The following is a 25,444-nucleotide window of genomic DNA, read 5'->3' on the forward strand; positions in this document are numbered from 1 at the left end:
GGAACCTGAGAATAAAGCAACAGAGGAGCAAGGCTAGAGATGGAGAGACACTGGGTTCCTCCAGAGTGCTTAAGTCTACATACGCCCTTTTATGGCCTAGCGCAGAATGGGTTGAGTTGGCTGTCATTTACGATTCTAAAAGCCCTAGCTTACTCATGATTCACTCACACCGGATGACTGGGGACCCTCGGGGGAACTCTTTTGATGGAGCTGGATGAAAAGAGAAGCCCCCTACCACTCCACTGTCGGTTTCTCTCTCCTGCCTCTACCCCGGGAAAGAGTTTTGTCCTCTAACATTATGCCCTTGGGACTGTGGACTTTTTGCTACAGTGTCTTTCAACCCAATATACACACACAACACTGATTAAAGCACAATTGTGTGCAGTGCGTGCAAAGAGCAAATGAGCTTCTGCTCAAGTTCTCACTCTGCAGTTTTCCAGCTCTGTGATCGGTCAAGAACAAGTCCGGGCTCTCCTCAGAGTCACCTTCTCTGAGCCTGTTTTCTTACCTGAAAATAAGGACAATAACACTTAATGGACTTTTGGTGAGAATTAAATGCAATACTACCTATGTGACAGGACAGGCTTCTATGATACCCTCTTCCATCCTCACTCTTAGCTTCTGTGGGGAGAGGATATTTGGCCCAACAAATATGTTAGACTATGAGAGAACAGTAGTAGTAGCATGAGGGAGGTTTATTTATCTCGCAGATGCTCCAGTTTGATGTATATAAACATTCACTGCTGCTCTTCCAAGGTGGTATGAGAAGTAGGTCTCTTCGACCTCAGAAACAAGAATTGAGTATATGGCAGCATCTCCACCTAAAGGGAGAGTGGAAGGCTGGAGTTGGGTAGAAAAAGAAGGAGGCTGAGAGGGAAGGTATCCATGAAGACAATTCTGGGGACTACAGAGTGGAAAATCCCAAAAATGAGCCAGAAGCTCTCTACTATAGCATCCAAACTGTGAGCAGAATGGGGTCAAGACTGGATCTGATGGTTAATTTTATGGGTGAACTTGACTAGGTATAGGTGTACAGTTGTTGCTGTGAGGTGCTTTGTAGATGTGATTAGCATCTACAATCCACCGACTTTAAGTAAAGGCAATTATCCTCAGTAATGTGGATGGGCCTCATCCAATCAGCTGAAGGCCTTAAGATCAAGAACATTGGTTTCCAGTAGAAGAAAAAGTTCTGCTTCAAGACTGCACCTTCTACTCCTCCATGAGTTTGCAGCTGGCTGCACTACCGAATTCAGAATTGAGACTTCAACATCAACTCTTAATGGCATTTCCAGCCTGCCAGCCTGCGCTGTGAATTTTGAACTTGCCAACCCCCACAACTTGTGAGCCAGTTTTCTTAAAATAGATCTCTTAATATATATGTCTTGTTGGTTCTGTTTCTCTGGAGAGCCCTGGCTGAGACACTGAGCAGGGGTCACGCAGAAGCAGTTGGGATGCCTTCTCAGTGAGGTGGCACAGCTGGGAGCCAGGTATGATGATGACAGCAGAACTGCTGAGAAGGGTAAGATTTCAGAATGGATGCTCCAGCCAGAGAACAGGGAGGATCTACAGTTTATGTTCTAAAAGGATGAGGAAGAAAAATTCCCCAGATCCACCCAGGAAAGGCTCCTGTATGAGATTTCAGGGAAAGAAGGGGGTCCGTGGAGAGTGGTGCCAAACCCTGCATCCAACAGCATGGAATTTTCAAAGGAAGGTTAGAGGAAGCAGGAGGTTAGTAAATGGGACATGGTGACCTCATGGGAGGAGCTCAACCAACCTAGAGACCCTGAGTTAACAGTCTAGCATAAGAAAAAAGCCAGGCAACACAGCCTGCACTAGGCTCCTCCAGTTTTGCAAACTTAGGACTTTTGTGGGCGATGCCTCGGTATTGAGCACCCTAAGGGACAAGTAACAGCAATAGAGACGGATAAATAAAGGTGGATTGTGAGGAGCCTAGAGGACCAGGAAGGAGGTGGGAGGTGCCTGAACTTGATTGGCAGCTAATGCTAGGGCAGGAAGGAAGCAAGGGCCTGGTTCTTGGCCTCCCAGTGGAGAGAGGGCGAGTGGACTTCCAATCCCACGACAGGTGTGCAACCGTCAGGGGAGGCAGGAGAGAGCCACGGGACCAGGCACAGCTGTACTCTGCTCTCCAGTGCTCAAGGAACCCAAGGTCCCCAGACACCTTGATGTGGTAGCTGTTTTGGGTGGAAAAAGCGAGAGTCAAAGCTATTAAGAATCAGAACAAGAAAAGCAAACAAAATGGTGCATGGTGATGGAACAGCATTTCAGAATCAAGCCCAAATTCAGAAGGACAGACAGGAGTGCAGGAGGAGTGGCGTGGAGGGGAATACCACTCCAAAGATTAGTGCCTTATCTGTGTGCAGGTAGACAGAGGGCAGACTCCCAACTGCTTAGTGCCTGGAGGTAGCCGCTTGGAATGACCTGCCAGGGGAGGCGGCGCTGAGTCCTGTGGAAGGTCCCTGGGCCACCAGCTTACGTACAGGGCCTTGCTGAAACCTCTGGTGTCCTGCCACCATAACTGGTTAGGGACTGACCAAGCATCTTGGCGCTATTCAGGATTCACCTGGATACTGAGCCTTCCCCCTGCTTTACGCTTCCTTCCATGGGCCCCTCTTGGCCTCATACTGGTGTTGGCCATGGGCTCAGGTTATGAATCTTTGCCTCAAAGTGTAAGGGAGGGGACTCACTGCTTCCCAGAACTACTTGAGCAGGTTCCTTAACTCACCCAAATGTGGTGGGTGGGGTGACACAGGGGTCTCACCCTCAGATATTGCTTCTGTCTCCCACCCCACAGCCAGGTTCATTGTCCTTCACTATTTCCTCAAAGAACTAGGGAGAAAGTTACTCTGTCCCGAGACAGAAACAGCCAGATAAGCAGGAGTGTTCCAAGCCAGGCCAGAGGGGACCCCTCACATGCTCCCCCACTCAGGGACGAGGAGGCGGTGGAGGGTGGATGGACAGTGTCTGTCCAGTGGTGATTTGCATTTAGGCAAATGGCTCCCATCCCCCAACCCTGTAAGGGGAGGCAGGGGGAGAAGATGCAAAAATCACTGCTCATCCATGCTTTTTTTTTTTTCGCTCACTTCTGATATTGTACATTTGTGCTTTCCCCTATTTTTCTTGATGAAAACTGATAGATTGTATTATTAAGTATTTTTCCCTGTAGGTCCAGCTCTTTGATTTATCAATTCTACTATTTTTCAGTATTTTTATTTATTAATATCTGTTCTTTTTATCTTTATTATTTCCATCTAACACTTTCCTTCCATTTATTTCATTGTTCTTTTTCTAATTTCTTGAATGCTTAATTCATTTATTCCATTCTTCTTGGCTTCGTAATGCAGTTAAGGCTATACATTTTCTGTGACGTTTAATCCATAACCCATAAGTGTGAAATGTTATGCTTTCATTATTATGTTTTATATCAAAAACATAATAAAGACTGCAGTCTTAAAAATGACTTTGCTTATATAAAGGTTGTGAAGAAGGATTACCTTTCCAAGTGGCTGGGAGCTTTTCTTTCTTCCTTCGAATTTCTCTTTTTTATTACATTGTTGACCAAGTTTGCACTTTTAAAAAATTAATCTATGATTTATTTCAGAACTAGCCTATGGTCATTTTTTCTTTATATTCCACACACACTTGGCCAGAAAGAATAAGCTCTCTTAGAGCATAGTTAAATTTTTCAATCAGTAAGCATTTATTGAGCACCTACTGTGTACTAGCACTGTTCCATGTTCTCAGAGCACAGCAGATAAAACAGATTAAGATCCCTGCCCTGGACGGAGAAGGAAACCGTCCATAAACATAATTGATACATAAATTATATAGTACATTAGAAGGAGATAAATATTATGGGGGAAAAAAAGTACAGCAGGTTAAGGAAAATGGGACGCTGCGTTGAGGGTATAAACAGGACAGTCAGGGTAGGTCTCCATGAGAAAGTGACGAGGAACAAGGACTTGAAGAAAATCAGACACGGTGAGGTCCTGGGAGTTCAGTAAAGATAATGAGTCAAGGAGGTGAAAGGGTCAGTGAGTTCAGACCTGCTGATAGGTCCACTGAGATGAGAATTTAGAATTATTCACTGAACTAGCAATGTGGTGGTTACTGGTTGCCTTGGGGAGAGCTATTGTGCTGAAATTTGGGTGAGATTAAAGTGTGTATCAATCAAGCTCCCAAGAGAAAAGAGATGGCCCATTCAAACCAGGTAACTTTTAAAGGACTATCTAATAAAGGAATTTTGGCAAAGGGGCAAGCATGTATGGGGAAATCTGAAGGAACAGTGGGGTAGGTTACCACCCCCAAGTCAGAAAAGTCAAGGAGAAGTGGCTACCTGAACTCAGAGGGAGTCGTTTGGAGAGGAACACAGGGACTACAGCCTTTAGTCAAGGGACACGGCCAGTCCACCATGATACCCTCCCCACAGGGAGGGGGCCAGGGGAAGAAACGCCCTGACCTCAAGCTCCTCCTGCTTCTCACTCTCCTGATGGTGCTTCCTTTGGCCAAACCCAACTGGAAGCCAGGGGGTAAGAGAACCTATTGATGCATCCCATACAGGTCCACCCTCTGTGTGCAGGGCAGGGTGGGGCAGAGCTGGAAGGACAAGTGCACACTCTCCAGGACAGAGCAGATGGGAGAGAATTGTGTTCAAGATTCATTTGGAGACATGTTCCCAACAGTTTAAACATCATTGTTGCCAGTATGTGCAATGGTTGCTGGAGTAAGAAATCTACAGTTATGACTTAAATGAGAGGAAAGATGATGTTTCACGTGGAAAGTGATGAGGACATGAAATGTTACCTGCTCCCAAGGGGTGAATATTTCATCCAAATGAGTGTTTCTAAAGAGTAGATCAGGCAACACAAGAAGAAGGCAGGGTCCTGAAACGGTCCTGTGCTGGTTTGAATCTGTAGTGGATCCCAGAAAAGTCATGTCCTTTAATCTTCATTCAGTATTGCTGGCTGGGGGCTTTTTGATGGTTCCCATGGAGATGTGACCCACCCAATTGTGGGTGATAACTTTTGATTAGATAGCGTCCATGGAGATGTGTCTCCACCCATTCCAGGTGGGTCTTGCTTAGTTTACTGGAATCCTTTAAAAGAGAAAGCATTTTGGAGAGAGTACCTTTTTTAGAATGGTGAGAGTCATGAGGAGAGCCCACACAGTCAGAGACCTTTGGAGATGAAGAAGGAAATGACCCCTGGGGGACCTTCATGAAACAAAAAGCCTGGAGAGAAAGCTAGCAGACGTCATCATGTTCACCATGTGCCTTTCCAGTTGAGAGAGAAATCCTGAACTTCATTGGCCTTTCTTGAGTGACGGTAACCTCTTGTTGGTGCCTTAATTTGGACATTTTTATAGACTTGCTTTAATTTGTACAGTTTCACGGCCTTAGGACTGTAAACTTGCAACTTAATAAATTCCCCCTTTTAGAAGTGATTCTATTCCTGATATATCACATTCTGGCAGCTAGCAAACTAGAACAGGCCCTAACCAGAAAGAAAGGCCCTTGCCCTCCTTCCTCGGACTCTCCCTGCACCCACCAACCTTGGTTGCTGTGCTTCACACCTGCCTGGACTTTCTCTGGCTCCCTGGCCACTCCTCCATCTCCATTGTAGGCCTCTTCCTATACTTGACCTGAGTTCCCCCCAAGTTTGTCTCTGGACCCTATTCTTTCCCAAAACCCTCTACGTAGGGGATCTCATCCAGTCTCATGTCTTTGAATTTCACCTATGTGCTGCCAGCTCCAAATGAGCCATCATGCCTTCCTCTGCACTCCCTGAACATATCCAAAATGTCTACTTGTTATCTCCTCTTTAGTGTCTCAAGGCACATGGCCAAGTGGAGTTCTTTACTTTTTCCCTAAAACTTTTATCCCTACTTCCAGGCTTTTCCACCTCAGGAGATGGCCGTGGGTCAGCTCGGAAATTCAGAAGTCATCTTGGATTCCTTTCTCTTACCTCCATATTCAGCTTGTGTATTAGGTATCTATTGCTGCATAACAAATTGCCCCAAACCTCAGTGGCATGAGCAAAAACATTTATTATCTCATAGTTGCTGTGGGTCAGGAATTCGGGTGCAGCTTAAGCAGGTGGCCTGGCTCAGGGTCTCTCACAAGCTGCAAACAAGGTTTCAGATGGAGCTACAGGCACCTGAAGGCTCCTCTGGGGAAAGATGTGCTTCTAGCTCACTCACATGGCTGGTGGCAGGACTCTGGGCTTGTGGGCTGTTAACTAGAGGCCACGCTCAGCTCCTTACTACGTGGGTGTCTCCAATATGGCAGCTTCTTCATCGAAATGTGCAAGCTGAGAAGGCAGTAGAGTGCTAGGTAGAAAAAAGTCACGGTATTCTCTTTTAACTTATTTTTTATGACAGAAGGTATAAGTTTACAGAAAAATCACACAGAAAATACAGAATTCCCATATCATCCCCCTTGTACACACAGTTTCCCCATTATTAACACTTTGCATGCATGTGTTCATTTTGTTACAATTGATGAAACAATATTATAATTATACTATTAACCATAGTCAACAGTTTACATTAGGGTTTACTATTTCTGTTGTACAATCCTTTCTTTTTTTTTTAATTTTTATTCTACACTATATATGCAACCTAAAATTTCCCCTTTCAGCCACATTCAAATGTATATAATCAGTGCTGTTAATTGCATTCATAATGTTGTACTACCATCACCCAACCCAGTACCAAAATTTTTTCATCACCCCGAACAGAAACTCTGTACTAATTAACTCCCCATTCCCTACCCCCAACCTGGCCCCTGGTACCCTGTATTCTAGTTTCTGACTCTATGAATTTGCTTATTCTAATTGTTTCGTATCAGTGAGATCATACAATATATGTCCTTTTGTGTCTGAGTTGTTTCACTCAACATGACTTCTTGAAGGTTCACCCATGTTGTAGCATGGATGGGCACTTCACTTCTTTTCACTGCTGAATAATATTCCATTGCATGGGCACACCACGGTTTGTTTATGCATTCATCTGTTGATGGACAATTGGGCTGTTTCTATCTTTCGGCAATTATGAGTAATACCGCTGTAAGCATTAGTGTGCAAATATCGGTCCAAGTTCCTGCTTTCAGTTCTTTTGGGTATATACCTAGAAGTGGGATTGTCAGGTCATAGTATATTCTATAGTTAACTTTCTGAGGAACCTCCGAACTGTCTTTCACAGCAGCTGCACCAGTGTACATTCTCAACAGCAATGAATAAGTGTTCCTATTTCTCCACATCCGCTCCAGTATGTTTCATTTTTTTTGATAGTAATCATTCTTGTGGGTGTGAAGTGGTATCTCATTGTGGTTTTTTTTTTAATTTGTCTGTTTGTTTATTAGAGAATTTGTGGGTTTACAGAATAATTTTGCATAAAATACAAGATTCCTATATACCACCCTGCCACCAACACCATCATGTCGAATACCTATTGCAACAGATGATAGCACATTTTTATAATTGTACTATTGATTAAAGTCCATGGTTTCACTTAGTGTACACTGTGTAGTTCCATGGGTTTTTTTAAAATTTTCTTGTCACCAAATATGCAATCTAACATTTCCCCTCTTAATCATATTCAAATATATATGTTAGTGCTGTTAATTGCATTCACAATATGTGCTACCATCACCACCATCCATTACCAAAATATTTCCATCATTGTAATTAGGAAACCTGTACAGTTTAAGCCTTAACTTCCCATTCTCTAGCCATACCCCGAGGATTGTGGTTTTGATTTGCATTTCCTTAATGGCTAATGAAATGTCTATATATGTAGAATTATGTATTTCTCCCTTCAAATCTGTCATTGTTTGTTTCATATATTAGGGGCTCTGCTGTTGAGTGGATATGTCGTTATAATTGTTATGTCTTCTTGTTGAATTGAACTTTTATCAGTATATAATGACCTTCCTCATCCGTTGTAATAGTTTTTGAATTAAAGTCAATTTTACCTGATGTTAGTATAGCTACCCCAGCTCTTTTGTTTATTATTTGCGTATGACTTTTTTTCCATTCTTTCTCTTTCAACCTACTTGTGCCTTTGAATTTAAGGTGAGTCTTTTGTAAACAGTATATTTTATGCTACCATTTTGGTTGACCAGCTGTCACACAGTCTTTATTAACCTAGTCACTGAAGGAACATCCCATCACTTTTGCTTATTTTATTCATTAGAAACACATCACTAGGTCTAGCCCACACTCAAGAGGAAAGGATCACACAAAGGCATGGCTATCAGGAGGTGAGACTCATTGGGAGCCATGTTAGAACCTACCCATCACACACACCATTGAAGAGCCCATTGGCTTTACCCCCAAAATGTACCTAGAATTCATATAGCTCTTCCGTCTCCATTGCCAGCTCTCGAGGTCTATCTACCATCATCTCTTGCTTGGGTGACTGACTCCCAACAGGGTCTGCCACAGGTCAGAATGCTACATTATATACAGAAATTTCAAGGCCATTTTGGAGTGATAGAAATGTTCTAAAAATGATCATGGTGATGAATACACAGCTGTGTGATGAAAAAAAATTTACAAGGCCACTGGTTTCCTCCATTATCCACTCTCCCCTTTTACTTTAGCAAAATAGCCCCATCTTTAGTCTGGGCATATTAGTGCTCAACTTTAAAACACAAATCACATTTCTCAATCTCCTCTCTGATCATGATCTAAGCTCTGGCCTACGAGATGTAGTAAGGAGTGCTGTGTAGAATTTCTGAAAGTTGTTCTTAAAGAGAGGGGCATTTCCTTCTTTGACACTTCATCCTTCCTGTAGCTGTAGTGTGACACGACAGCTGGCATTTGAGCAATGTTGTTGAACCACGAGGGGGTACACTTGGAATGGCTGACCAGCAATATATGACACCAAGTCCCTGATGGTTATGGAATAACCATTACACTTGAGACTGCCTACTCCCGGACTTCTTTTATATGAGAGAATCTGGGAGTAGGCAGTCTCAAGTAAAATGGTGATTCTTTTTTTAAGCCACTATTATTTGGGGCTTATTATCACGACTGATAAATCACCTGCTAGACCACCCTAAACTTAAACTTGAAATGCATTCCCATTGTGTTTCCCACTTCAAATCGTGTTCAGCTTCATTGTCCAACACAGCCTATTGGAGAGTCTGCAAAAGGTTCAATGACATCATAAAGATATTTAATAACAAATCCCAACAATAAAATGCCCCTTATTTGCATATGAATGCCCTCCCATCATTATATTCTCAGGAAGAAAGTTTGAAAATTACCTTAATTTGTTTATTCTAAAATGCATATTTTTCCTCATTTTCACATCTCTGCAATCTGGATACTTCTTAAAATCAGTGACATCTTATAGTTGTTGTCTGACAAGTAGCATTCATGACCTAGTTGGTGAAAAACTTCCATTGACAACTCCAGATGAGATCAAAGAAGCACCAGCATCAAAGCACATTAGAATAAATAAAACATGGGTATAGCTCCTTGCAAGTGAAAATCCAAAGGAATGATAGAGCAAATGCAATTTCTCATCAGCTCTTTTTCAGCAAGATTCTGAATTCCTGCCCTTCAATGTCTCCTTTTCCCTTTCATATTTCCAGTCAGTCCCCTAATGTCTTAAACTTTCTCCTAAGTCTACAGTTCTCCAACTTAAATGAGCATCAGAAACACCTGAGGGCTTGTTAAGACAAATTTGGGGGCCCTCCCCCAATGCCACCCCAGGGTAGTTCTGATTCATAAGGTGTGAGGTGGGGTCTGAGAATTGGTATTTCTAACAAGCTCCCAGGTGATGCTGATATACCAAAAGAGGACCATATTTTGAGAGTCGCTATCTTAAGGAAATCTCTCTCTTCCTTAATTAACCTGCCCATCTTCCTTTGTTTTCTTTCTTCCACTGCTCTTGTTCAGATTAAAAACAAAACAAAGACATTTCTCAAATAATTCTGACTTGTCTTTTCATTTCCTGAGCAATCTTGATCCCAACAGAGAGGGTTACAGGCTATTTTAATAGCCTTATTAACCTTCAAATTAACAATAATTTAATTGCATCATTTGTATACATTGCTACAAGTACATGACATATTCTTCTTCTAAGAGCACTCATTCCTTCTGTTTTCTTCTTCATTATAAAAGCTACCATCCTGCCATGAGTGAATCCAATATTAGGCCATGGCCAGACTTCTGCAATGAGTAAATCTGGAGTAACTTTGAGACTTTGAATGGGATTGATCACATGTGGACAAGCTGACTAAATTCAAGGCTAGTGCCTCAATGTCAGGGTTTCTTAATCTCAACACTACTGAAGTTTTGGAGCTGGTCATTCTTTGTCATGGAAAACTGCCCTGTGCGTTTTGGGATGTTTGACAACATCCCTGGCCTCCGCCCACTAGGTGGCAGTAGCACCTCTCAGTTGTGACAACCGACTCTCTCTCCAGACATTGTCAAATATCCCCTGGGGGGAAAAATGTCACCCCTGTTGAGAATCACGGATCTGCAGTCTATTCTCTTGGCTCAGAGACAATTCAAAACATTGCAACTGACAGGGAAGTAGAGTAGACCTTGAGGCTGAGTACATAAGCTTTTAATGCTAGAAGCTAAACCCTAGTGCCCTAAAGCAGCTCTTCTTAAAATTTGATGTGTCTGCCCGTCACCTAGAGATCTGAAATGCAGGTCCTGATTCAGAAGTTCTAGGTGGGACCTACCTTACTCATCCACATACGGCTCCCCCACCTGTACCTCCTTCCCTCAGTCTCAGTTCCTAACCCAGACCAATGGAATCGGAATCTGCATTTTAATAAAATCTCAAGTGACTCACATGCACATAAGCTTAATACTAGAACTTAGCTGAAGCTAAAGTCCTGGCCTGCAGACTTGGCTGAAGAAGCACAGGAAATGCAGCAGTCATTCTATGTTCCCAATGTCTGTTGGGCTTGCATGTGGGAAGTCCCTGTGTATCCTGTAACGAATCCATTCTTCAGCTGCACCTGCTGCCAGAGGTTTCAGAGCCTTCTGGCACCTGCTAAAGACCCCTGTGCATGTATGAAAACCAGCTCCATGAAGTTCAAGGTCACCTTGCAGTAGCCTGCACACCAAGGCTTGCATGACCCCCACTACTGCCTGACCCAGGGTGCTCATATTTTTCTTGATCCCTCCCCATGAGCCCCCTTGTCTGCTGAGATTGTTACCTGCTGCTCTGCCTGTACAGGAACTGCACCACGCCTCAAATAATGCCTGCATTTTGCTTCCTGTGGCAGCCTCAGCTACGTGTCCCAGGAAAAAAAACAACATGTTCTTAATCTTAATTCATTCCTGTAGATGTGAACCCATTACAAATAGGACCTTTTTAAGGTGTTATTTTAGTTAAGCCATGGCTGAATGAATCAGGATGGGTCTTTGTGCCTGACTGAAACTGTTATGTACCCCAGAAAAGCCATGTTTTAATCCTCATCCAATTTTGCAGAGGCAGCCATTTCTTTTCATCCTGATTCAATATTAGAATGGAAACTCTTGGTTAGATTAATTCCACAGAAATGTGGCATGCCCAGTTGTGGATGTGGCCTTTTGGTTAGATGGAGATGTGACTCCACCCATTCAGGATGGGTCTTGATTGGTTTACTGGAGTCCTGTAAAAGAGGAAACATTTGTAAAGAGCTCAGAGCTGACACCAATGTAGAATCTTGGAAAGCAGCTGATTCAGAGCGGATGGAGACATGGATGTTTGTTGCTGCTTGGAGTGCTGATAGAAAGAGCAGATGCTTAGACACAGGCAGAGCCCAGCAGACATTGCCATGTGCCTTCCCCTGAGATGCTAAGCAAGCCAGAACCCAGAGTTGTGTCCTGGAGGAGCTAAGTGAAGGCCCACAGATGCCTAGAGAGGAAACCATTGACATCAGAAGCTGGAAGCCACAGAACCAGGAACAAGGACCAGCAGATGGCAGCCACATGCCTTCCCAGATCAGCCTTCCTTGAGCCAAGGTATCTTTCTCTGAATGCCTTAGTTAGGACATATTTATGGCCTTAGAACTGTAAACTTGTAACTTATTAAATTCCCTTTTTAAAAGCCATTCCTTTTCTGATATATTGTTTTCTGGCAGCATTAGCAAGCTAATACAGTCTTCATCCTACTACTAGAGGCCTTATAGAGAGAAAGCCACAGAGGGGAGCCAGAAACTGGCTCGGAAGAGATGGGAGAGGACATCATCATGTGACGGGAAGGCCAAGAACCCCGAGAACTGTGGGCCAGTCAGAATGCTACTGACCCCAGATGGAAGCAAAACTTCTAACCTCTGAAACCATGAGCCAATAAATTCCAGTTGTTGAGCCAACCCATTGTGTGGTGTTTGTCATAGGGGCAGGAAACTAAGATACTTCCCTAGTTCTACTCATTATTTCTAGATTCTTAGTTAACATATCCAATTTGGGTTTTGGAGGCAAGGTCATTAAATAATACCTTTTTTTTTTTTTTGACTAGTTAAGACAAAGGAATCAGACAGGTAGAGTTTAGGTTGTAGGAGGACTTTTTTCATAAAAGCTAACCTGAAAGATGTAGTTCTAAGAGTATTGAAACAATGGGCTTCCTAAGTCTGCATCCCAGAGTTGAATGACTGACCTGCATAGTCACAGGCAGTGCTAGCCAACGCCAGGGACAAGAGCCTTTCCAGTTAAACTGGTCACCCAGCCAGGAACAGACCAGAGCACGAGACCTCTGCAGGAAGCAGAGCCCAAAGAGAAACGAGAGGAAGGGACTGAACTGGGCATGCCCACTTTCTTCTCTCATATTCTCCCATTGGGTACGAATCACCCAGGGAGGAACGAGGGGAGAGGTGGCGGGAGGCCAGGAGTATTACATTAATGGATATCCTACCCATGGAAGGAAACATCAGGGTCTGGGCATAAGTGTTCCCCTCACCACAAAGTTATTTTCTTCCTCTCAAAAATTGTGTCCTCCAAAAGCGATATTGAAGTCCTAACCCCCAGTACCTATGAATATGAACTTATTTGGAAATAGGGCCTTATTTCTTCTTTGAATGTTTGAAAAAAATATCCAATGAAGCCAGAAGTGCCATGTGCCTTTTTATCAAAATTATTCAACAGTGTTTTTTTTTCTTTTTTCTGTTAATATATTTAGGATCACATACCTATTTCTTTGGCACGCATATCCTTTACTTCCTTGGAAGTCATCTGTTTGTACTTCATTATCAGATTTGATGGTAAATATCTGTAAAATGAACACAGATAGTTCCTAGCCACAGGTCACTGTTTTCCACTATGTATTTCTCACCATTACAGAATGACTGTGTCTCTCTTAAGGCTTTTTTTCTGTGGACTTCTAACTAGTGGTAGAGAGCCCTTCATTTCTCACGTCTGTAAAAGTTTAAAAGACCTTTATCCATCCTATAATTCCTTTTAGTTTATAATTTTTATTTTAACTGTACTCTCATAAGCAACAGAGCATTATATTTTCCTTTCAGTACAATCAGTAACAGCACTTCACCTTCTTTTTTAAGGGAAGACTTTATTTTTTAAGGTCATAACATATGCAGTTGTGCTATATTGCACTGTTTGGTAACATCTTTTACTTAGCCCACAAATCAATTCTCATTAAGTTAGATTATTTAGCATGTTTTGCTTTTGCTTTTCATTTAGTTGGCTTTTGTAGTGAACTTCAAACTCTGTCTCTTTTTAAACCAGATTCTGAAAAGCATTTTATCTCACCTGGCCAATTTTTTAAAAATATTTTAAGACATCTAAACACAAATACTACTACAGAATTTTAGCTCTGTCTCTCTTATGACACTTTTCACTTTCCACTATGTTTAAGTTATTTCTGTGCCTGGCTTATCGCCACTCAAGGACAACAAACTTTGAGGACAAGCTGCATAACTGATTCACATTTGTATCTGGACAAAATCTTGACATAATAGGTGCTCAGTATATATTTGCTAAAAGAATGGTCACAACTGTTTTTAATATGTCCCCTGGTCCGTATTACTTATGAATTGAGGGACCCTTCAACTCCTTTCTAGATTGACATGTTGCCTTGTTTTGTGGATTAGCCCACGCTGAACAGACCACCTCCCACTTTTCCCCTTAACGTGTTGGAACTCTAGAACTATACCTGGCAGATCTCATGCCATATTGTCTAATCTGCTTATTGATTTTCTCCTGTTTACTTGCAGCTAGCCTTTTGTTAATGTCTGAAGTTACTTATCTTGTTTGCTTTCATTTATTCTTGGATCACCTTTAGCTACGGAACAAAGGTAGCTAAAAACTTGATTGACAAATAATTTCAGATCTTGATCTGAAACCCTTCCTTGTCTAACTTCAAAGTGTAACAAAGTAACCATGGGCAGAAAAAGACTCCAGGCTGTTTTAACACTTGATAAGGAAATATAAGAAAGGGGTGGCGCTGAGCTGGCTGTTAATATCTTACAGACTTTGGAAATGTAATGATGATGATGAAGAAAAGGAGTGACACATAATGAATTTCTTCCATGGCACTCAACATGATTTATCCTTCTAAACCAAAGCAATTTGGCTCACTTCGCCCAAGTTTGTGGGCAAATTAAGTCATGCTTTGGAGGGATCTCTTCTGCATCCCTTGAAGTTGCCCAAGAGTCCTGAAGATCTGGACAGCCCAGAACATTTGGGGAGGAGACTCAGCCCACCATGGCTGCCTTTCCTAGTGATCTGTGGCTGGGGTTCATGTGGACCATTTGAAAGGGTGCGACTATACTCCTCCATGCCGAGGTCAATGTCAGGTTTGGGTGTCTTTGCTGAAACTCCCAAACCACAGTACCTGGTGTTAAGCCTCCTCCCCTCATATACCACCCAAATGGGACCAAATTTCTGCCTCCCATGTTAACCACGTGGATTAGTCTGAACCCTTTTGTATTAGTTGGGGTTCTCTAGGTAAATAGAACCAACAGGAAATATCTGTAGAAACTATGGGATTTTATAAAAATTGTCTCATGCTACTGTGGTGGTGCACGAGTCCAAATTCCATAGGGCAGACTGCAAGTTGGGGACTCTGATGAAGGTTTTTGATGAATTCCCCAAGAGAAGCTGGCTCGCTGAAGTAGAGATGAAAATTCTCCTGTCTGACTGCTGAAATCATCATTTCTCCTTTTAAAGCCTGCAAGTGATGTCTCTCATTGTTGAAGGCAATGTCTTCAATTGATTACAAATGTAATCAGCCATAGACGGAATCAATTTATTGATTATTTAAGTCCATAAAATGTTCTTACAGTAGCAATCAGGCCAGTGCTTGCTTGAACAAACAACTGGACACCATCAACTGGCCAAGTTAACACATGAATCTAACCATCATATATTTTCAGTTCCAAATGACATAACCAAAGTAAGTCCAACTAATGTAAGTCATAAGAGAATTTGTTGCCTCATATAATTTGAAGGCTCAGTGTGGAAGTCAAATACAGTTGAATCCAAGGGTCAGTCTCTTCTCTTTCTGCCTTCCTTAACAAATTTCCTTCAAGGCAGTGCTAAGAGGGAAATTTATTGCCCTAAATGCCTATATCAAAAAAGAAGAAAGGGCAAAAATTGAGGAATTAACTGTCCACTTGGAAGAACTAGAGAAAGAACAGCAAACTAACCCCAAAGCAAGCAAAAGGAAAGAAATAATGAAGATTAGAGCAGAAATAAATGAAATTGAGAACATGAAAACAATTGAGAAAATCGACAAAAACAGAAGCTGGTTTTATGAGAAAATCAATAAGATTGATGGACCCTCAGCAAGATTGACAAAAAGAAGAAAGAGAGGATGCAAATAAGAACAAATTGGCTTCATTCTACATCAGCTTCTTCCATGCAGTCAGAAAGGACGGCCACTGGCAGCTCCAGGTTTGCAGGGTTGATGCCCCAGAGAAAAGGGGACCCATACATCAAATCTTACGGAATAATCTGATTAGTCCAGTTGGGTTGGGTATCTATTCCTAGGTCTATCCACGTGGCCAGGGGAAATGGAAGACTGCGTTCGGACAGCCTGGGTCACAAGTCCACACACGTAGAGGAAAGGGCAAGGTACCATGATAGGCAGCCCTTTAGGACTCCACGGTGTGGAGGAAGGATGGTTTTCCCAAGTAAAAGGTGACCATTCTTTTAAAAAAGGAGAGTATGTGTTGAGTGGCCAAAACACAAACCCTTCCCACTATACCACACAGAGAGAGAGAGAGAGAGAGAGAGAGACATATACACAAAGAATGTTTAGAAGCTGGGCATCCAATCTCCCCCACAACTTACCATTTGTCATTCTCCTTCCAGCAAAAAATTGAAGGATTTTCCTCTAAAGAAATTCAACAAGCTCTCTAGGAATAATTAGGGCAACTAGTGTGGACTTCAGCCCAAGATAAAAGCTCTCTGCATGCTGGCATTTTACAGGTCCCCTGACATGAAGACTAACTCCTTGCCCATTAACCCTAAAGCAAAACCCACTGGGTGACGAGCTCCACCCATATACAAGGAGATGTTTATGCTCTTATTTGTGAACATGAGCAGACAACCAAGGATGACCAGAAATGTAAAGAAATACTTTGAAATGAAGGAGGTCAAAATTAACCACAAAAGAGGAGTGGGAAGGAGGGAGGATGACCCAAAAGAAATAGAGATAATTCAGGTAACAGAAGGTAATTTTTACAAATGTCTAATTGTTATCCCCAGGAAGATTCAAGAAAATATTGAATTCATAAAAAAACAGCAGGATGTCATGTTTGAAAGTAATTGGATAATGAGAAAAAAGCTCTTAGAAATTAAGAAATAGATGATTGCTAAAATGAAAATTAAAACCAAGGAAAGATTGGAAGATAAAACTGAGGAAATTCCAAGAAAATAAAACAAAAAGAATATAGAAGAGAAAATAAAACAGAGAAGATAAGATACTCAGAGGGTAAGACAAATCATGAGACTCAGAATTTCAATCCAAAAAGTTCAACAGACTTCCAAATTTCAACCCAAGAAATCAAACAGGTTTCCAAACAGGAATCCAAAAAGAGAAAACAAAGCAAAAGAATTGTCAAAGAAACATGGGAATTTCTTACAGCTAAAGAATGAAACTTTAGATTGAATGACCCCTCTGAATGCCAAGTAAAATAAATGGGGGAAAGATACATTCCTAGCCTCGTCACTGTGACATTTTAAAACACCAAATATGAAGAAGGGACCTTGAAAACTTCCAGGTTGCCTACAAAGGAACAGGAATCAGACTTCTTATCATCAACACTGGAAGGTAGAAGGCAACAGAGAAAGATCTTCAAGGTTCTAAGAGAAATTGCTTTTAATTTAGAGCAGGGTCACATGTCTCTAAATTTTCTGTGGCCGGATTGCAAATATTTTTGGCTCTGTGGGCCACATGATCGCTGTCACAATTACTTGACTTTGCCTCTGTAGCATGAAAGCAGTCACAGGCAATAAGTAAATGAATGAGTGTGGCTGTGTTCCAATCAAACTTTATCTACAAAAACGCATGGAGGGGCCCACGCCCCGCAGCAGCCGAGCCGCCCGACCTCCTTCCCCCCCCTCTTTCTCCGCCGGCCCGCCGCGCGGCGCCCACGCCCCGCAGCAGCCAAGCCGCCCGACCTCCTTCTCCCCCCTCCTCCCCCTCCTGCTCCAGCCGCTCTCCAACCACCACGGTGCCCTCTTCCCCCACCTTCACCGTGCTCCTCCGCTACCAGCCTCGACAGCCTTGCCGCCCTCACCTTTCCTCCTCCAGAACAGCTACTGGGGGAGTGGAGATAGTACAGAGCAGCTCCCGGAGCCACGAGGGAGATCAAAGGGACAGCGTACCCCATCCTGGAACGGCTGACTGTCTGGGAGAACCAGCTCCGGTGAGATCACCAAGGGGCACGGGCTTTCCTGGGTGGGACGGCAAGTGACCGGAGTCCCTCCCTTCCACCTTCCTGGGCCAGCTGGTAGAATTGGACAGGCGGTCCCCTTAGGCCGCGGCGGCTGGTGCCCCCACCACACGAGGCCCCCCGGAACAACTGAGATAGTTGGGTCGGAAATCCCCAGACTGCGGAGAACAGTGACCGGGGGATCCCTTCCAAACACGTGACTCCCCCGTCGGCTGGGAACAGTGCACTCTCCCGGGCTGCGACAGTTGGCGCCCTCCCGCCACGCTTGGTGCCCCGGGCCGACTGGCTAATTTGGCCGGACGCTCTCCTGTGCTGCGACGGCCGGCGACCCTCCCCGCATTCGGAACCCCAGGCCGGCTGGCATTCTTCCAAGACGCTTCGGCTGCCGAACCTCCCCTACGGCGAGAACTTTCCAGAGTTAAAGGACCTACAGCAACTTTCACTGGTGGAACCCACAGACAAACGTGTGCCACGAGCGCCACCTACTGGGCAGGATAAGAAAAACAGAACCAAGAGATTGCACAGAAAAATCTTTCAACCTGTGGGGTCGAACACCCGGGGAAATCTGACTAAATGCCCAGACGCCAGCAGAAGATAACGGATCACGCTCAGAAAATTGAACATATGGCCCAGTCAAACGAAGAAACCAATAGTTCAAATGAGATACAGGAGCTGAAACAACTAATGCTGAATATACGAACAGAAATGGAAAACCTCTTCAAAAACGAAATCGATAAATTGAGGGAGGACATGAAGAAGACATGGGCTGAACATAAAGAAGAAATAGAAAAACTGAAAAAACAAATCACAGAACTTATGGAAGTGAAAGATAAAGTAGAAAAGATGGAAAAAACAATGGATACCTACAATGACAGATTTAAAGAAACAGAAGATAGAATTAGTGATTTGGAGGATGAAACATCTGAATTCCAAAAAGAAACAGAAACTATCCGGAAAAGAATGGAAAAATTTGAACAAGGTATCAGGGAACTCAAGGACAATGTGAAACCGTACAAATATACGTGTAGTGGGTATCCCAGAAGGAGAAGAGAAGGGAAAAGGAGGAGAAAAACTAATGGAAGAAATTATCACTGAAAATTTCCCAACTCTTATGAAAGACCTAAAATTACAGATCCAAGAAGTGCAGCGCACCCCAAAGAGATTAGACACAAATAGGCGTTCCCCAAGACACTTACTAGTTAGAATGTCAGAGGTCAAAGAGAAAGAGAGGATCTTGAAGGCAGCGAGAGAAAAACAATCCGTCACATACAAGGGAAACCCAATAAGACTATGTGTAGATTTCTCAGCAGAAACCATGGAAGCTAGAAGACAGTGGGATGATATATTTAAGTTACTAAAAGAGAAAAACTGCCAGCCAAGACTCCTATATCCAGCAAAATTGTCCTTCAAAAATGAGGGAGAAATTAAAACATTCTCAGACAAAAAGTCACTGAGAGAATTTGTGACCAAGAGACCAGCTCTGCAAGAAATACTAAAGGAAGCACTAGAGTCAGATACAAAAAGACAGAAGAGAGAGACATGGAGAAAAGTGTAGAAAGAAGGAAAGTCAGATATGATATATATAATACAAAAGGCAAAATGGTAGAGGAAAATATTATCCAAACAGTAATAACTCTAAATGTCAATGGACTGAATTCCCCAATTAAAAGACATAGACTGGCAGAATGGATTAAAAAACAGGATCCTTCTATATGCTGTCTACAGGAAACACATCTTAGACCCAAAGATAAATATAGGTTGAAAGTGAAAGGTTGGGAAAAGATATTTCATGCAAACAACAACCAGAAAAGAGCAGGAGTGGCTATACTAATATCCAACAAATTAGACTTCAAATGTAAAACAGTTAAAAGAGACAAAGAAGGACACTATATACTATTAAAAGGAACAATTAAGCAAGAAGACATAACAATCATAAATATTTACGCACCGAACCAGAATGCCCCAAAATACGTGAGGAATACACTGCAAACACTGAAGAGGGAAATAGACACATATACCATAATAGTTGGAGACTTCAATTCACCACTCTCATCAATGGACAGAACATCTACACAGAGGATCAATAAAGAAATAGAGAACCTGAATATTACTATAAATGAACTTGACTTAACAGACATTTATAGGACATTACATCCCACAACAGCAGGATACACCTTTTTTTCAAGTGCTCATGGATCATTCTCAAAGATAGACCATATGCTGGGTCACAAAGCAAGTCTTAACAAATTTAAAAACATTGAAATCATACACAACACTTTCTCGGATCATAAAGGAATGAAGTTGGAAATCAATAATAGGCGGAGTGCCAGAAAATTCATAAATACATGGAGGCTCAACAACACACTCTTAAACAACAAGTGGGTCAAAGAAGAAATTGCAAGAGAAATTAGTAAATACCTAGAGGCAAATGAAAATGAAGACACAACATATCAAAACTTATGGGACGCAGCAAAGGCAGTGTTAAGAGGGAAATTTATTGCCCTAAATGCCTTTATCAGAAAAGAAGAAAAGGCAAAAATGCAGGAATTAACTGTCCACTTGGAAGAACTGGAGAAAGAACAGCAAACTAATCCCAAAGCAAGCAAAAGGAAAGAAATAACAAAGATTAGAGCAGAAATAAATGAAATTGAAAACATGAAAACAATAGAGAAAATCAATAAGACCAGAAGTTGGTTCTATGAGAAAATCAACAAGATTGATGGGCCCTTAGCAAGATTGACAAAAAGAAGAAGAGAGAGGATGCAAATAAATAAGATTAGAAATGAAAGAGGAGACATAACTACTGACCTCACAGAAATAAAGGAGGTAATAACAGGATACTATGAACAACTTTACGCTAATAAATACAACAATTTAGATGAAATGGACGGGTTCCTGGAAAGACATGAACAACCAACTTTGACTCAAGAAGAAATAGACGACCTCAACAAACCAATCACAAGTAAAGAGATTGAATTAGTTATTCAAAAGCTCCCTAAAAAGAAAACTCCAGGACCAGACGGCTTCACATGTGAATTCTATCAAACATTCCAGAAAGAATTAGTACCTACTCTCCTCAAACTCTTCAACATAATCAAAGTGGAGGGAAAACTACCTAATTCATTCTATGAAGCCAACATCACCCTCATACCAAAACCAGGCAAAGATATTACAAAAAAAGAAAACTACAGACCAATCTCTCTAATGAATACAGATGCAAAAATCCTCAATAAAATTCTAGCAAATCGTATCCAACAACACATTAAAAGAATTATACATCATGACCAAGTAGGATTCATCCCAGGTATGCAAGGATGGTTCAACATAAGAAAATCAATTAATGTAATACACCATATCAACAAATCAAAGCAGAAAAATCACATGATCATCTCAATTGATGCAGAGAAGGCATTTGACAAGATTCAACATCCTTTCCTGCTGAAAACACTTCAAAAGATAGGAATACAAGGGAACTTCCTTAAAATGATAGAGGGAATATATGAAAAACCCACAGCTAATATCATCCTCAATGGGGAAAAATTGAAAACTTTCCCCCTAAGATCAGGAACAAGACAAGGATGTCCACTATCACCATTATTATTCAACATTGTGTTGGAAGTTCTAGCCAGAGCAATTAGGCAAGAAAAAGAAATACAAGGCATCAAAATTGGAAAGGAAGAAGTAAAACTATCACTGTTTGCAGACGATATGATACTATATGTAGAAAACCCAGAAAAATCCACAACAAAATTACTAGAACTAATAAATGAGTACAGCAAAGTAGCAGGCTACAAGATCAACATTCAAAAATCTGTAGCTTTTCTATACACTAGTAATGAACAAGCTGAGGCGGAAATCAAGAAACGAATCCCATTTACAATCGCCACTAAAAGAATAAAATACCTAGGAATAAATTTAACCAAAGAGACAAAAAACCTATATAAAGAAAACTACAAAAAACTGTTAAAAGAAATCACAGAAGACCTAAATAGATGGAAGGGCATACAGTGTTCATGGATTGGAAGACTAAATATAGTTAAGATGTCAATCCTACCTAAATTGATTTACAGATTCAATGCAATACCAATCAAAATCCCAACAACTTATTTTTCAGAAATAGAAAAACCAATAAGCAAATTTATCTGGAAGGGCAGGGTACCCCGAATTGCTAAAAACATCTTGAGGAAAAAAAACGAAGCTGGAGGTCTCGCGCTGCCTGACTTTAAGGCATATTATGAAGCCACAGTGGTCAAAACAGCATGGTATTGGCATAAAGATAGATATATCGACCAATGGAATCGAATAGAGTGCTCAGATATAGACCCTCTCATCTATGGACATTTGATCTTTGATAAGGCAGTCAAGCCAACTCACCTGGGACAGAACAGTCTCTTCAATAAATGGTGCCTAGAGAACTGGATATCCACATGCAAAAGAATGAAAGAAGACCCATCTCTCACACCCTATACAAAAGTTAACTCAAAATGGATCAAAGATCTAAACATTAGGTCTAAGACCATAAAACAGTTAGAGGAAAATGTTGGGAGATATCTTATGGATCTTACAACTGGAGGTGGTTTTATGGACCTTAAACCTAAAGCAAGAACACTGAAGAAGGAAATAAATAAATGGGAGCTCCTCAAAATTAAACACTTTTGTGCATCAGAGAACTTCATCAAGAAAGTAGAAAGACAGCCTACACAATGGGAGACAATATTTGGAAACGACATATCAGATAAAGGTCTAGTATCCAGAATTTATAAAGAGATTACTCAACTCAACAACAAAAAGACAGCCAACCCAATTACAAAATGGGAAAAAGACTTAAACAGACACCTACCAGAAGAAGAAATACGGATGGCCAAGAGGCACATGAAGAGATGCTCAATGTCCCTGGCCATTAGAGAAATGCAAATCAAAACCACAATGAGATATCATCTCACACCCACCAGAATGGCCATTATCAACAAAACAGAAAATGACAAGTGCTGGAGAGGATGCGGAGAAAGAGGCACACTTATCCACTGTTGGTGGGAATGTCAAAGGGTGCAACCACTGTGGAAGGCAGTTTGGCGGTTCCTCAAAAAGCTGAATATAGAATTGCCATACGACCCAGCAATACCATTGCTAGGTATCTACTCAAAGGACTTAAGGGCAAAGACACAAACGGACATTTGCACACCAATGTTTATAGCAGCGTTATTTACAATTGCAAAGAGATGGAAACAGCCAAAATCTCCATCAACAGAAGAGTGGCTAAACAAACTGTGGTATATACATACGATGGAATATTATGCAGCTTTAAGACAAGATAAACTTATGAACCATGTAATAACATGGATGGACCTAGAGAATATTATGCTGAGTGAATCCAGCCAAAAACTAAAGGACAAATACTGTATGGTCCCACTGATGTGAACGGACATTCGAGAATAAACTTGAAATATGTCATTGGTAACAGAGTTCAGCAGGAGTTAGAAACAGGGTAAGACAATGGGTAATTGAAGCTGAAGGGATACAGACTGTGCAACAGGACTAGATACAAAAACTCAAAAATGGACAGCACAATAATACCTAATTGTAAAGTAATCATGTTAAAATACTGAATGAAGCTGCATCTGAGCTATAGGGTTTTTTTTGTTTTTGTTTGCTTGTTGGTTTGTTTGTTGTTGTTGTTTTTTACTATTACTACTACTTTTATTTCTTTTCTTTATATTAACATTTTATATCTTTTTCTGTTGTGTTGCTAGTTCCTCTAAACCGATGCAAATGTACTAAGAAACAATGATCATGCATCTATGTGATGATGTTAAGAATTACTGAGTGCATATGTAGAATGGTATGATTTCTAAATGTTGTGTTAATTTCATTTTTTTTTCTTTCCGTTAATAAAAAAATAAAATAAATAAATAAAAAAAAAAACAAAAAAAACAAAAACCCATGGAGGGCTGGATGTAGCCAACCCCTGGTCTACAGTTCTGCCTTCAACCAAAGTAGGGGCAACCAAGATATTTTTGTACATGGAAGGACTTGGAAATTTGTCTGTTTTTCTTAGAAAATTACTGAGTTTGCCTTCTAATGAAATAAAGAGTAACTTAAGATGAAGACATAAAGTTTGAGAAACAGTGGCTCCAACTCATTGTTGATGATATAAATGATAATAGGATGGCTTTTTTTTTTAACTTTTTTACTGTATAATATATATATATACACAAAGCAAAGAAAGAAAAAATCAATAGTTTTCAAAGCACTCTTCAACAAGTAGTTACAGGACAGATCCCAGAGTCTTTCATGGACTACCATACCATTCTCTCAGATTTTTCCTTCTAGTTGCTCCAGAACATAGGAGACTAAAAGGAATAAATATTGTTTTATCATCACAATGTACTTTTTTGGGAATGGCTTTTTTATTGTGAAATATATATATACACAAAAAAGCAATAAATTTCCAAGTACATTTTAACAAGTAGTTATACAATGGATTCTAAAGTTTGGTGTGGGTTACAGTTCCACGATTATTCATTTCTTCTTCTAGCTTCTCCAAGACACTGGAGACCCACAGAAATAACAATATATTGATGCAGCGGTCACATTCATTTGTTGAATCCTTTCTTCTCTACTATACACTTCCTTCTCTCTTTTTTTGTGTGAAAAATAACATATATTCAAAAAAGCAATAAATTTCAGAGTACATTGCAACAATTAGTTGTAGAACAGACTTCAGAGTCTGGTATGGGTTACAATTCCACAATTTTAGGTTTTTATTTCAAGCTGCTCTAAGGTACTGGAGACTAAAAGATATATCAATATACTGATTCAGCACTCATACTCATTTGTTAAACCTGAGCTTCTCTTTATAACTCCTCAATCACTTTTTTCTTTTTTTTTAACTTTTTTTTGTTGTATCGTATAACATATATACAGAGCAAAAAAATTAAAAAGCAATAGTTTTCAAAGAACTCTTCAACAAGTAGTTACACGACAGATCCCAGAGTTTGTCACGGGCTACCATACGATCCTCTCATATTTTTCTTTCTAGCTGATCCAGAATATAGGAGGCTAGAGGACTTAAATTTTTTTTATTATCACAATTGACTTTTTTTGCCTTCTTTTTTTGTGAAAAATAACATATATACAAAAAGCTATAAATATCAAAGCACAGCACCACGATTAGTTGTAGAACATATTTCAGAGTTTGACGTGGGTTACAATTTCACAGTTTTAGGGTTTTACTTCTAGCTGCTCTAAAATACTGGAGATTAAGAGATATCAATTTAATGATTCAGCATTCATATTCATTTGTTAAATCCTATCTTCTCTGTATAACTCCACCATCACCTTTGATCTTTCCATCCTTCTCATTAGGGGTGTTTGGGCTATGGCAATTCTAAGTTTTTCATATTGGAAGGGTCTGTCACTAATATGGGGTAAGGAGATGGAACTATCTGATGTTCTGGAGAGGCTGGGCTAGGTTTCAGGACTTATCTGGACCAGGGACCCATCTAGAAGTTGTAGGTTTCTGGAAAGTTACTCTAGTGCCTGAAACCCTTGTGGAATCTT

Source organism: Tamandua tetradactyla, chromosome 2 (assembly GCF_023851605.1).
Source record: "Tamandua tetradactyla isolate mTamTet1 chromosome 2, mTamTet1.pri, whole genome shotgun sequence".
NCBI classification, from domain to species: domain Eukaryota; kingdom Metazoa; phylum Chordata; class Mammalia; order Pilosa; family Myrmecophagidae; genus Tamandua; species Tamandua tetradactyla.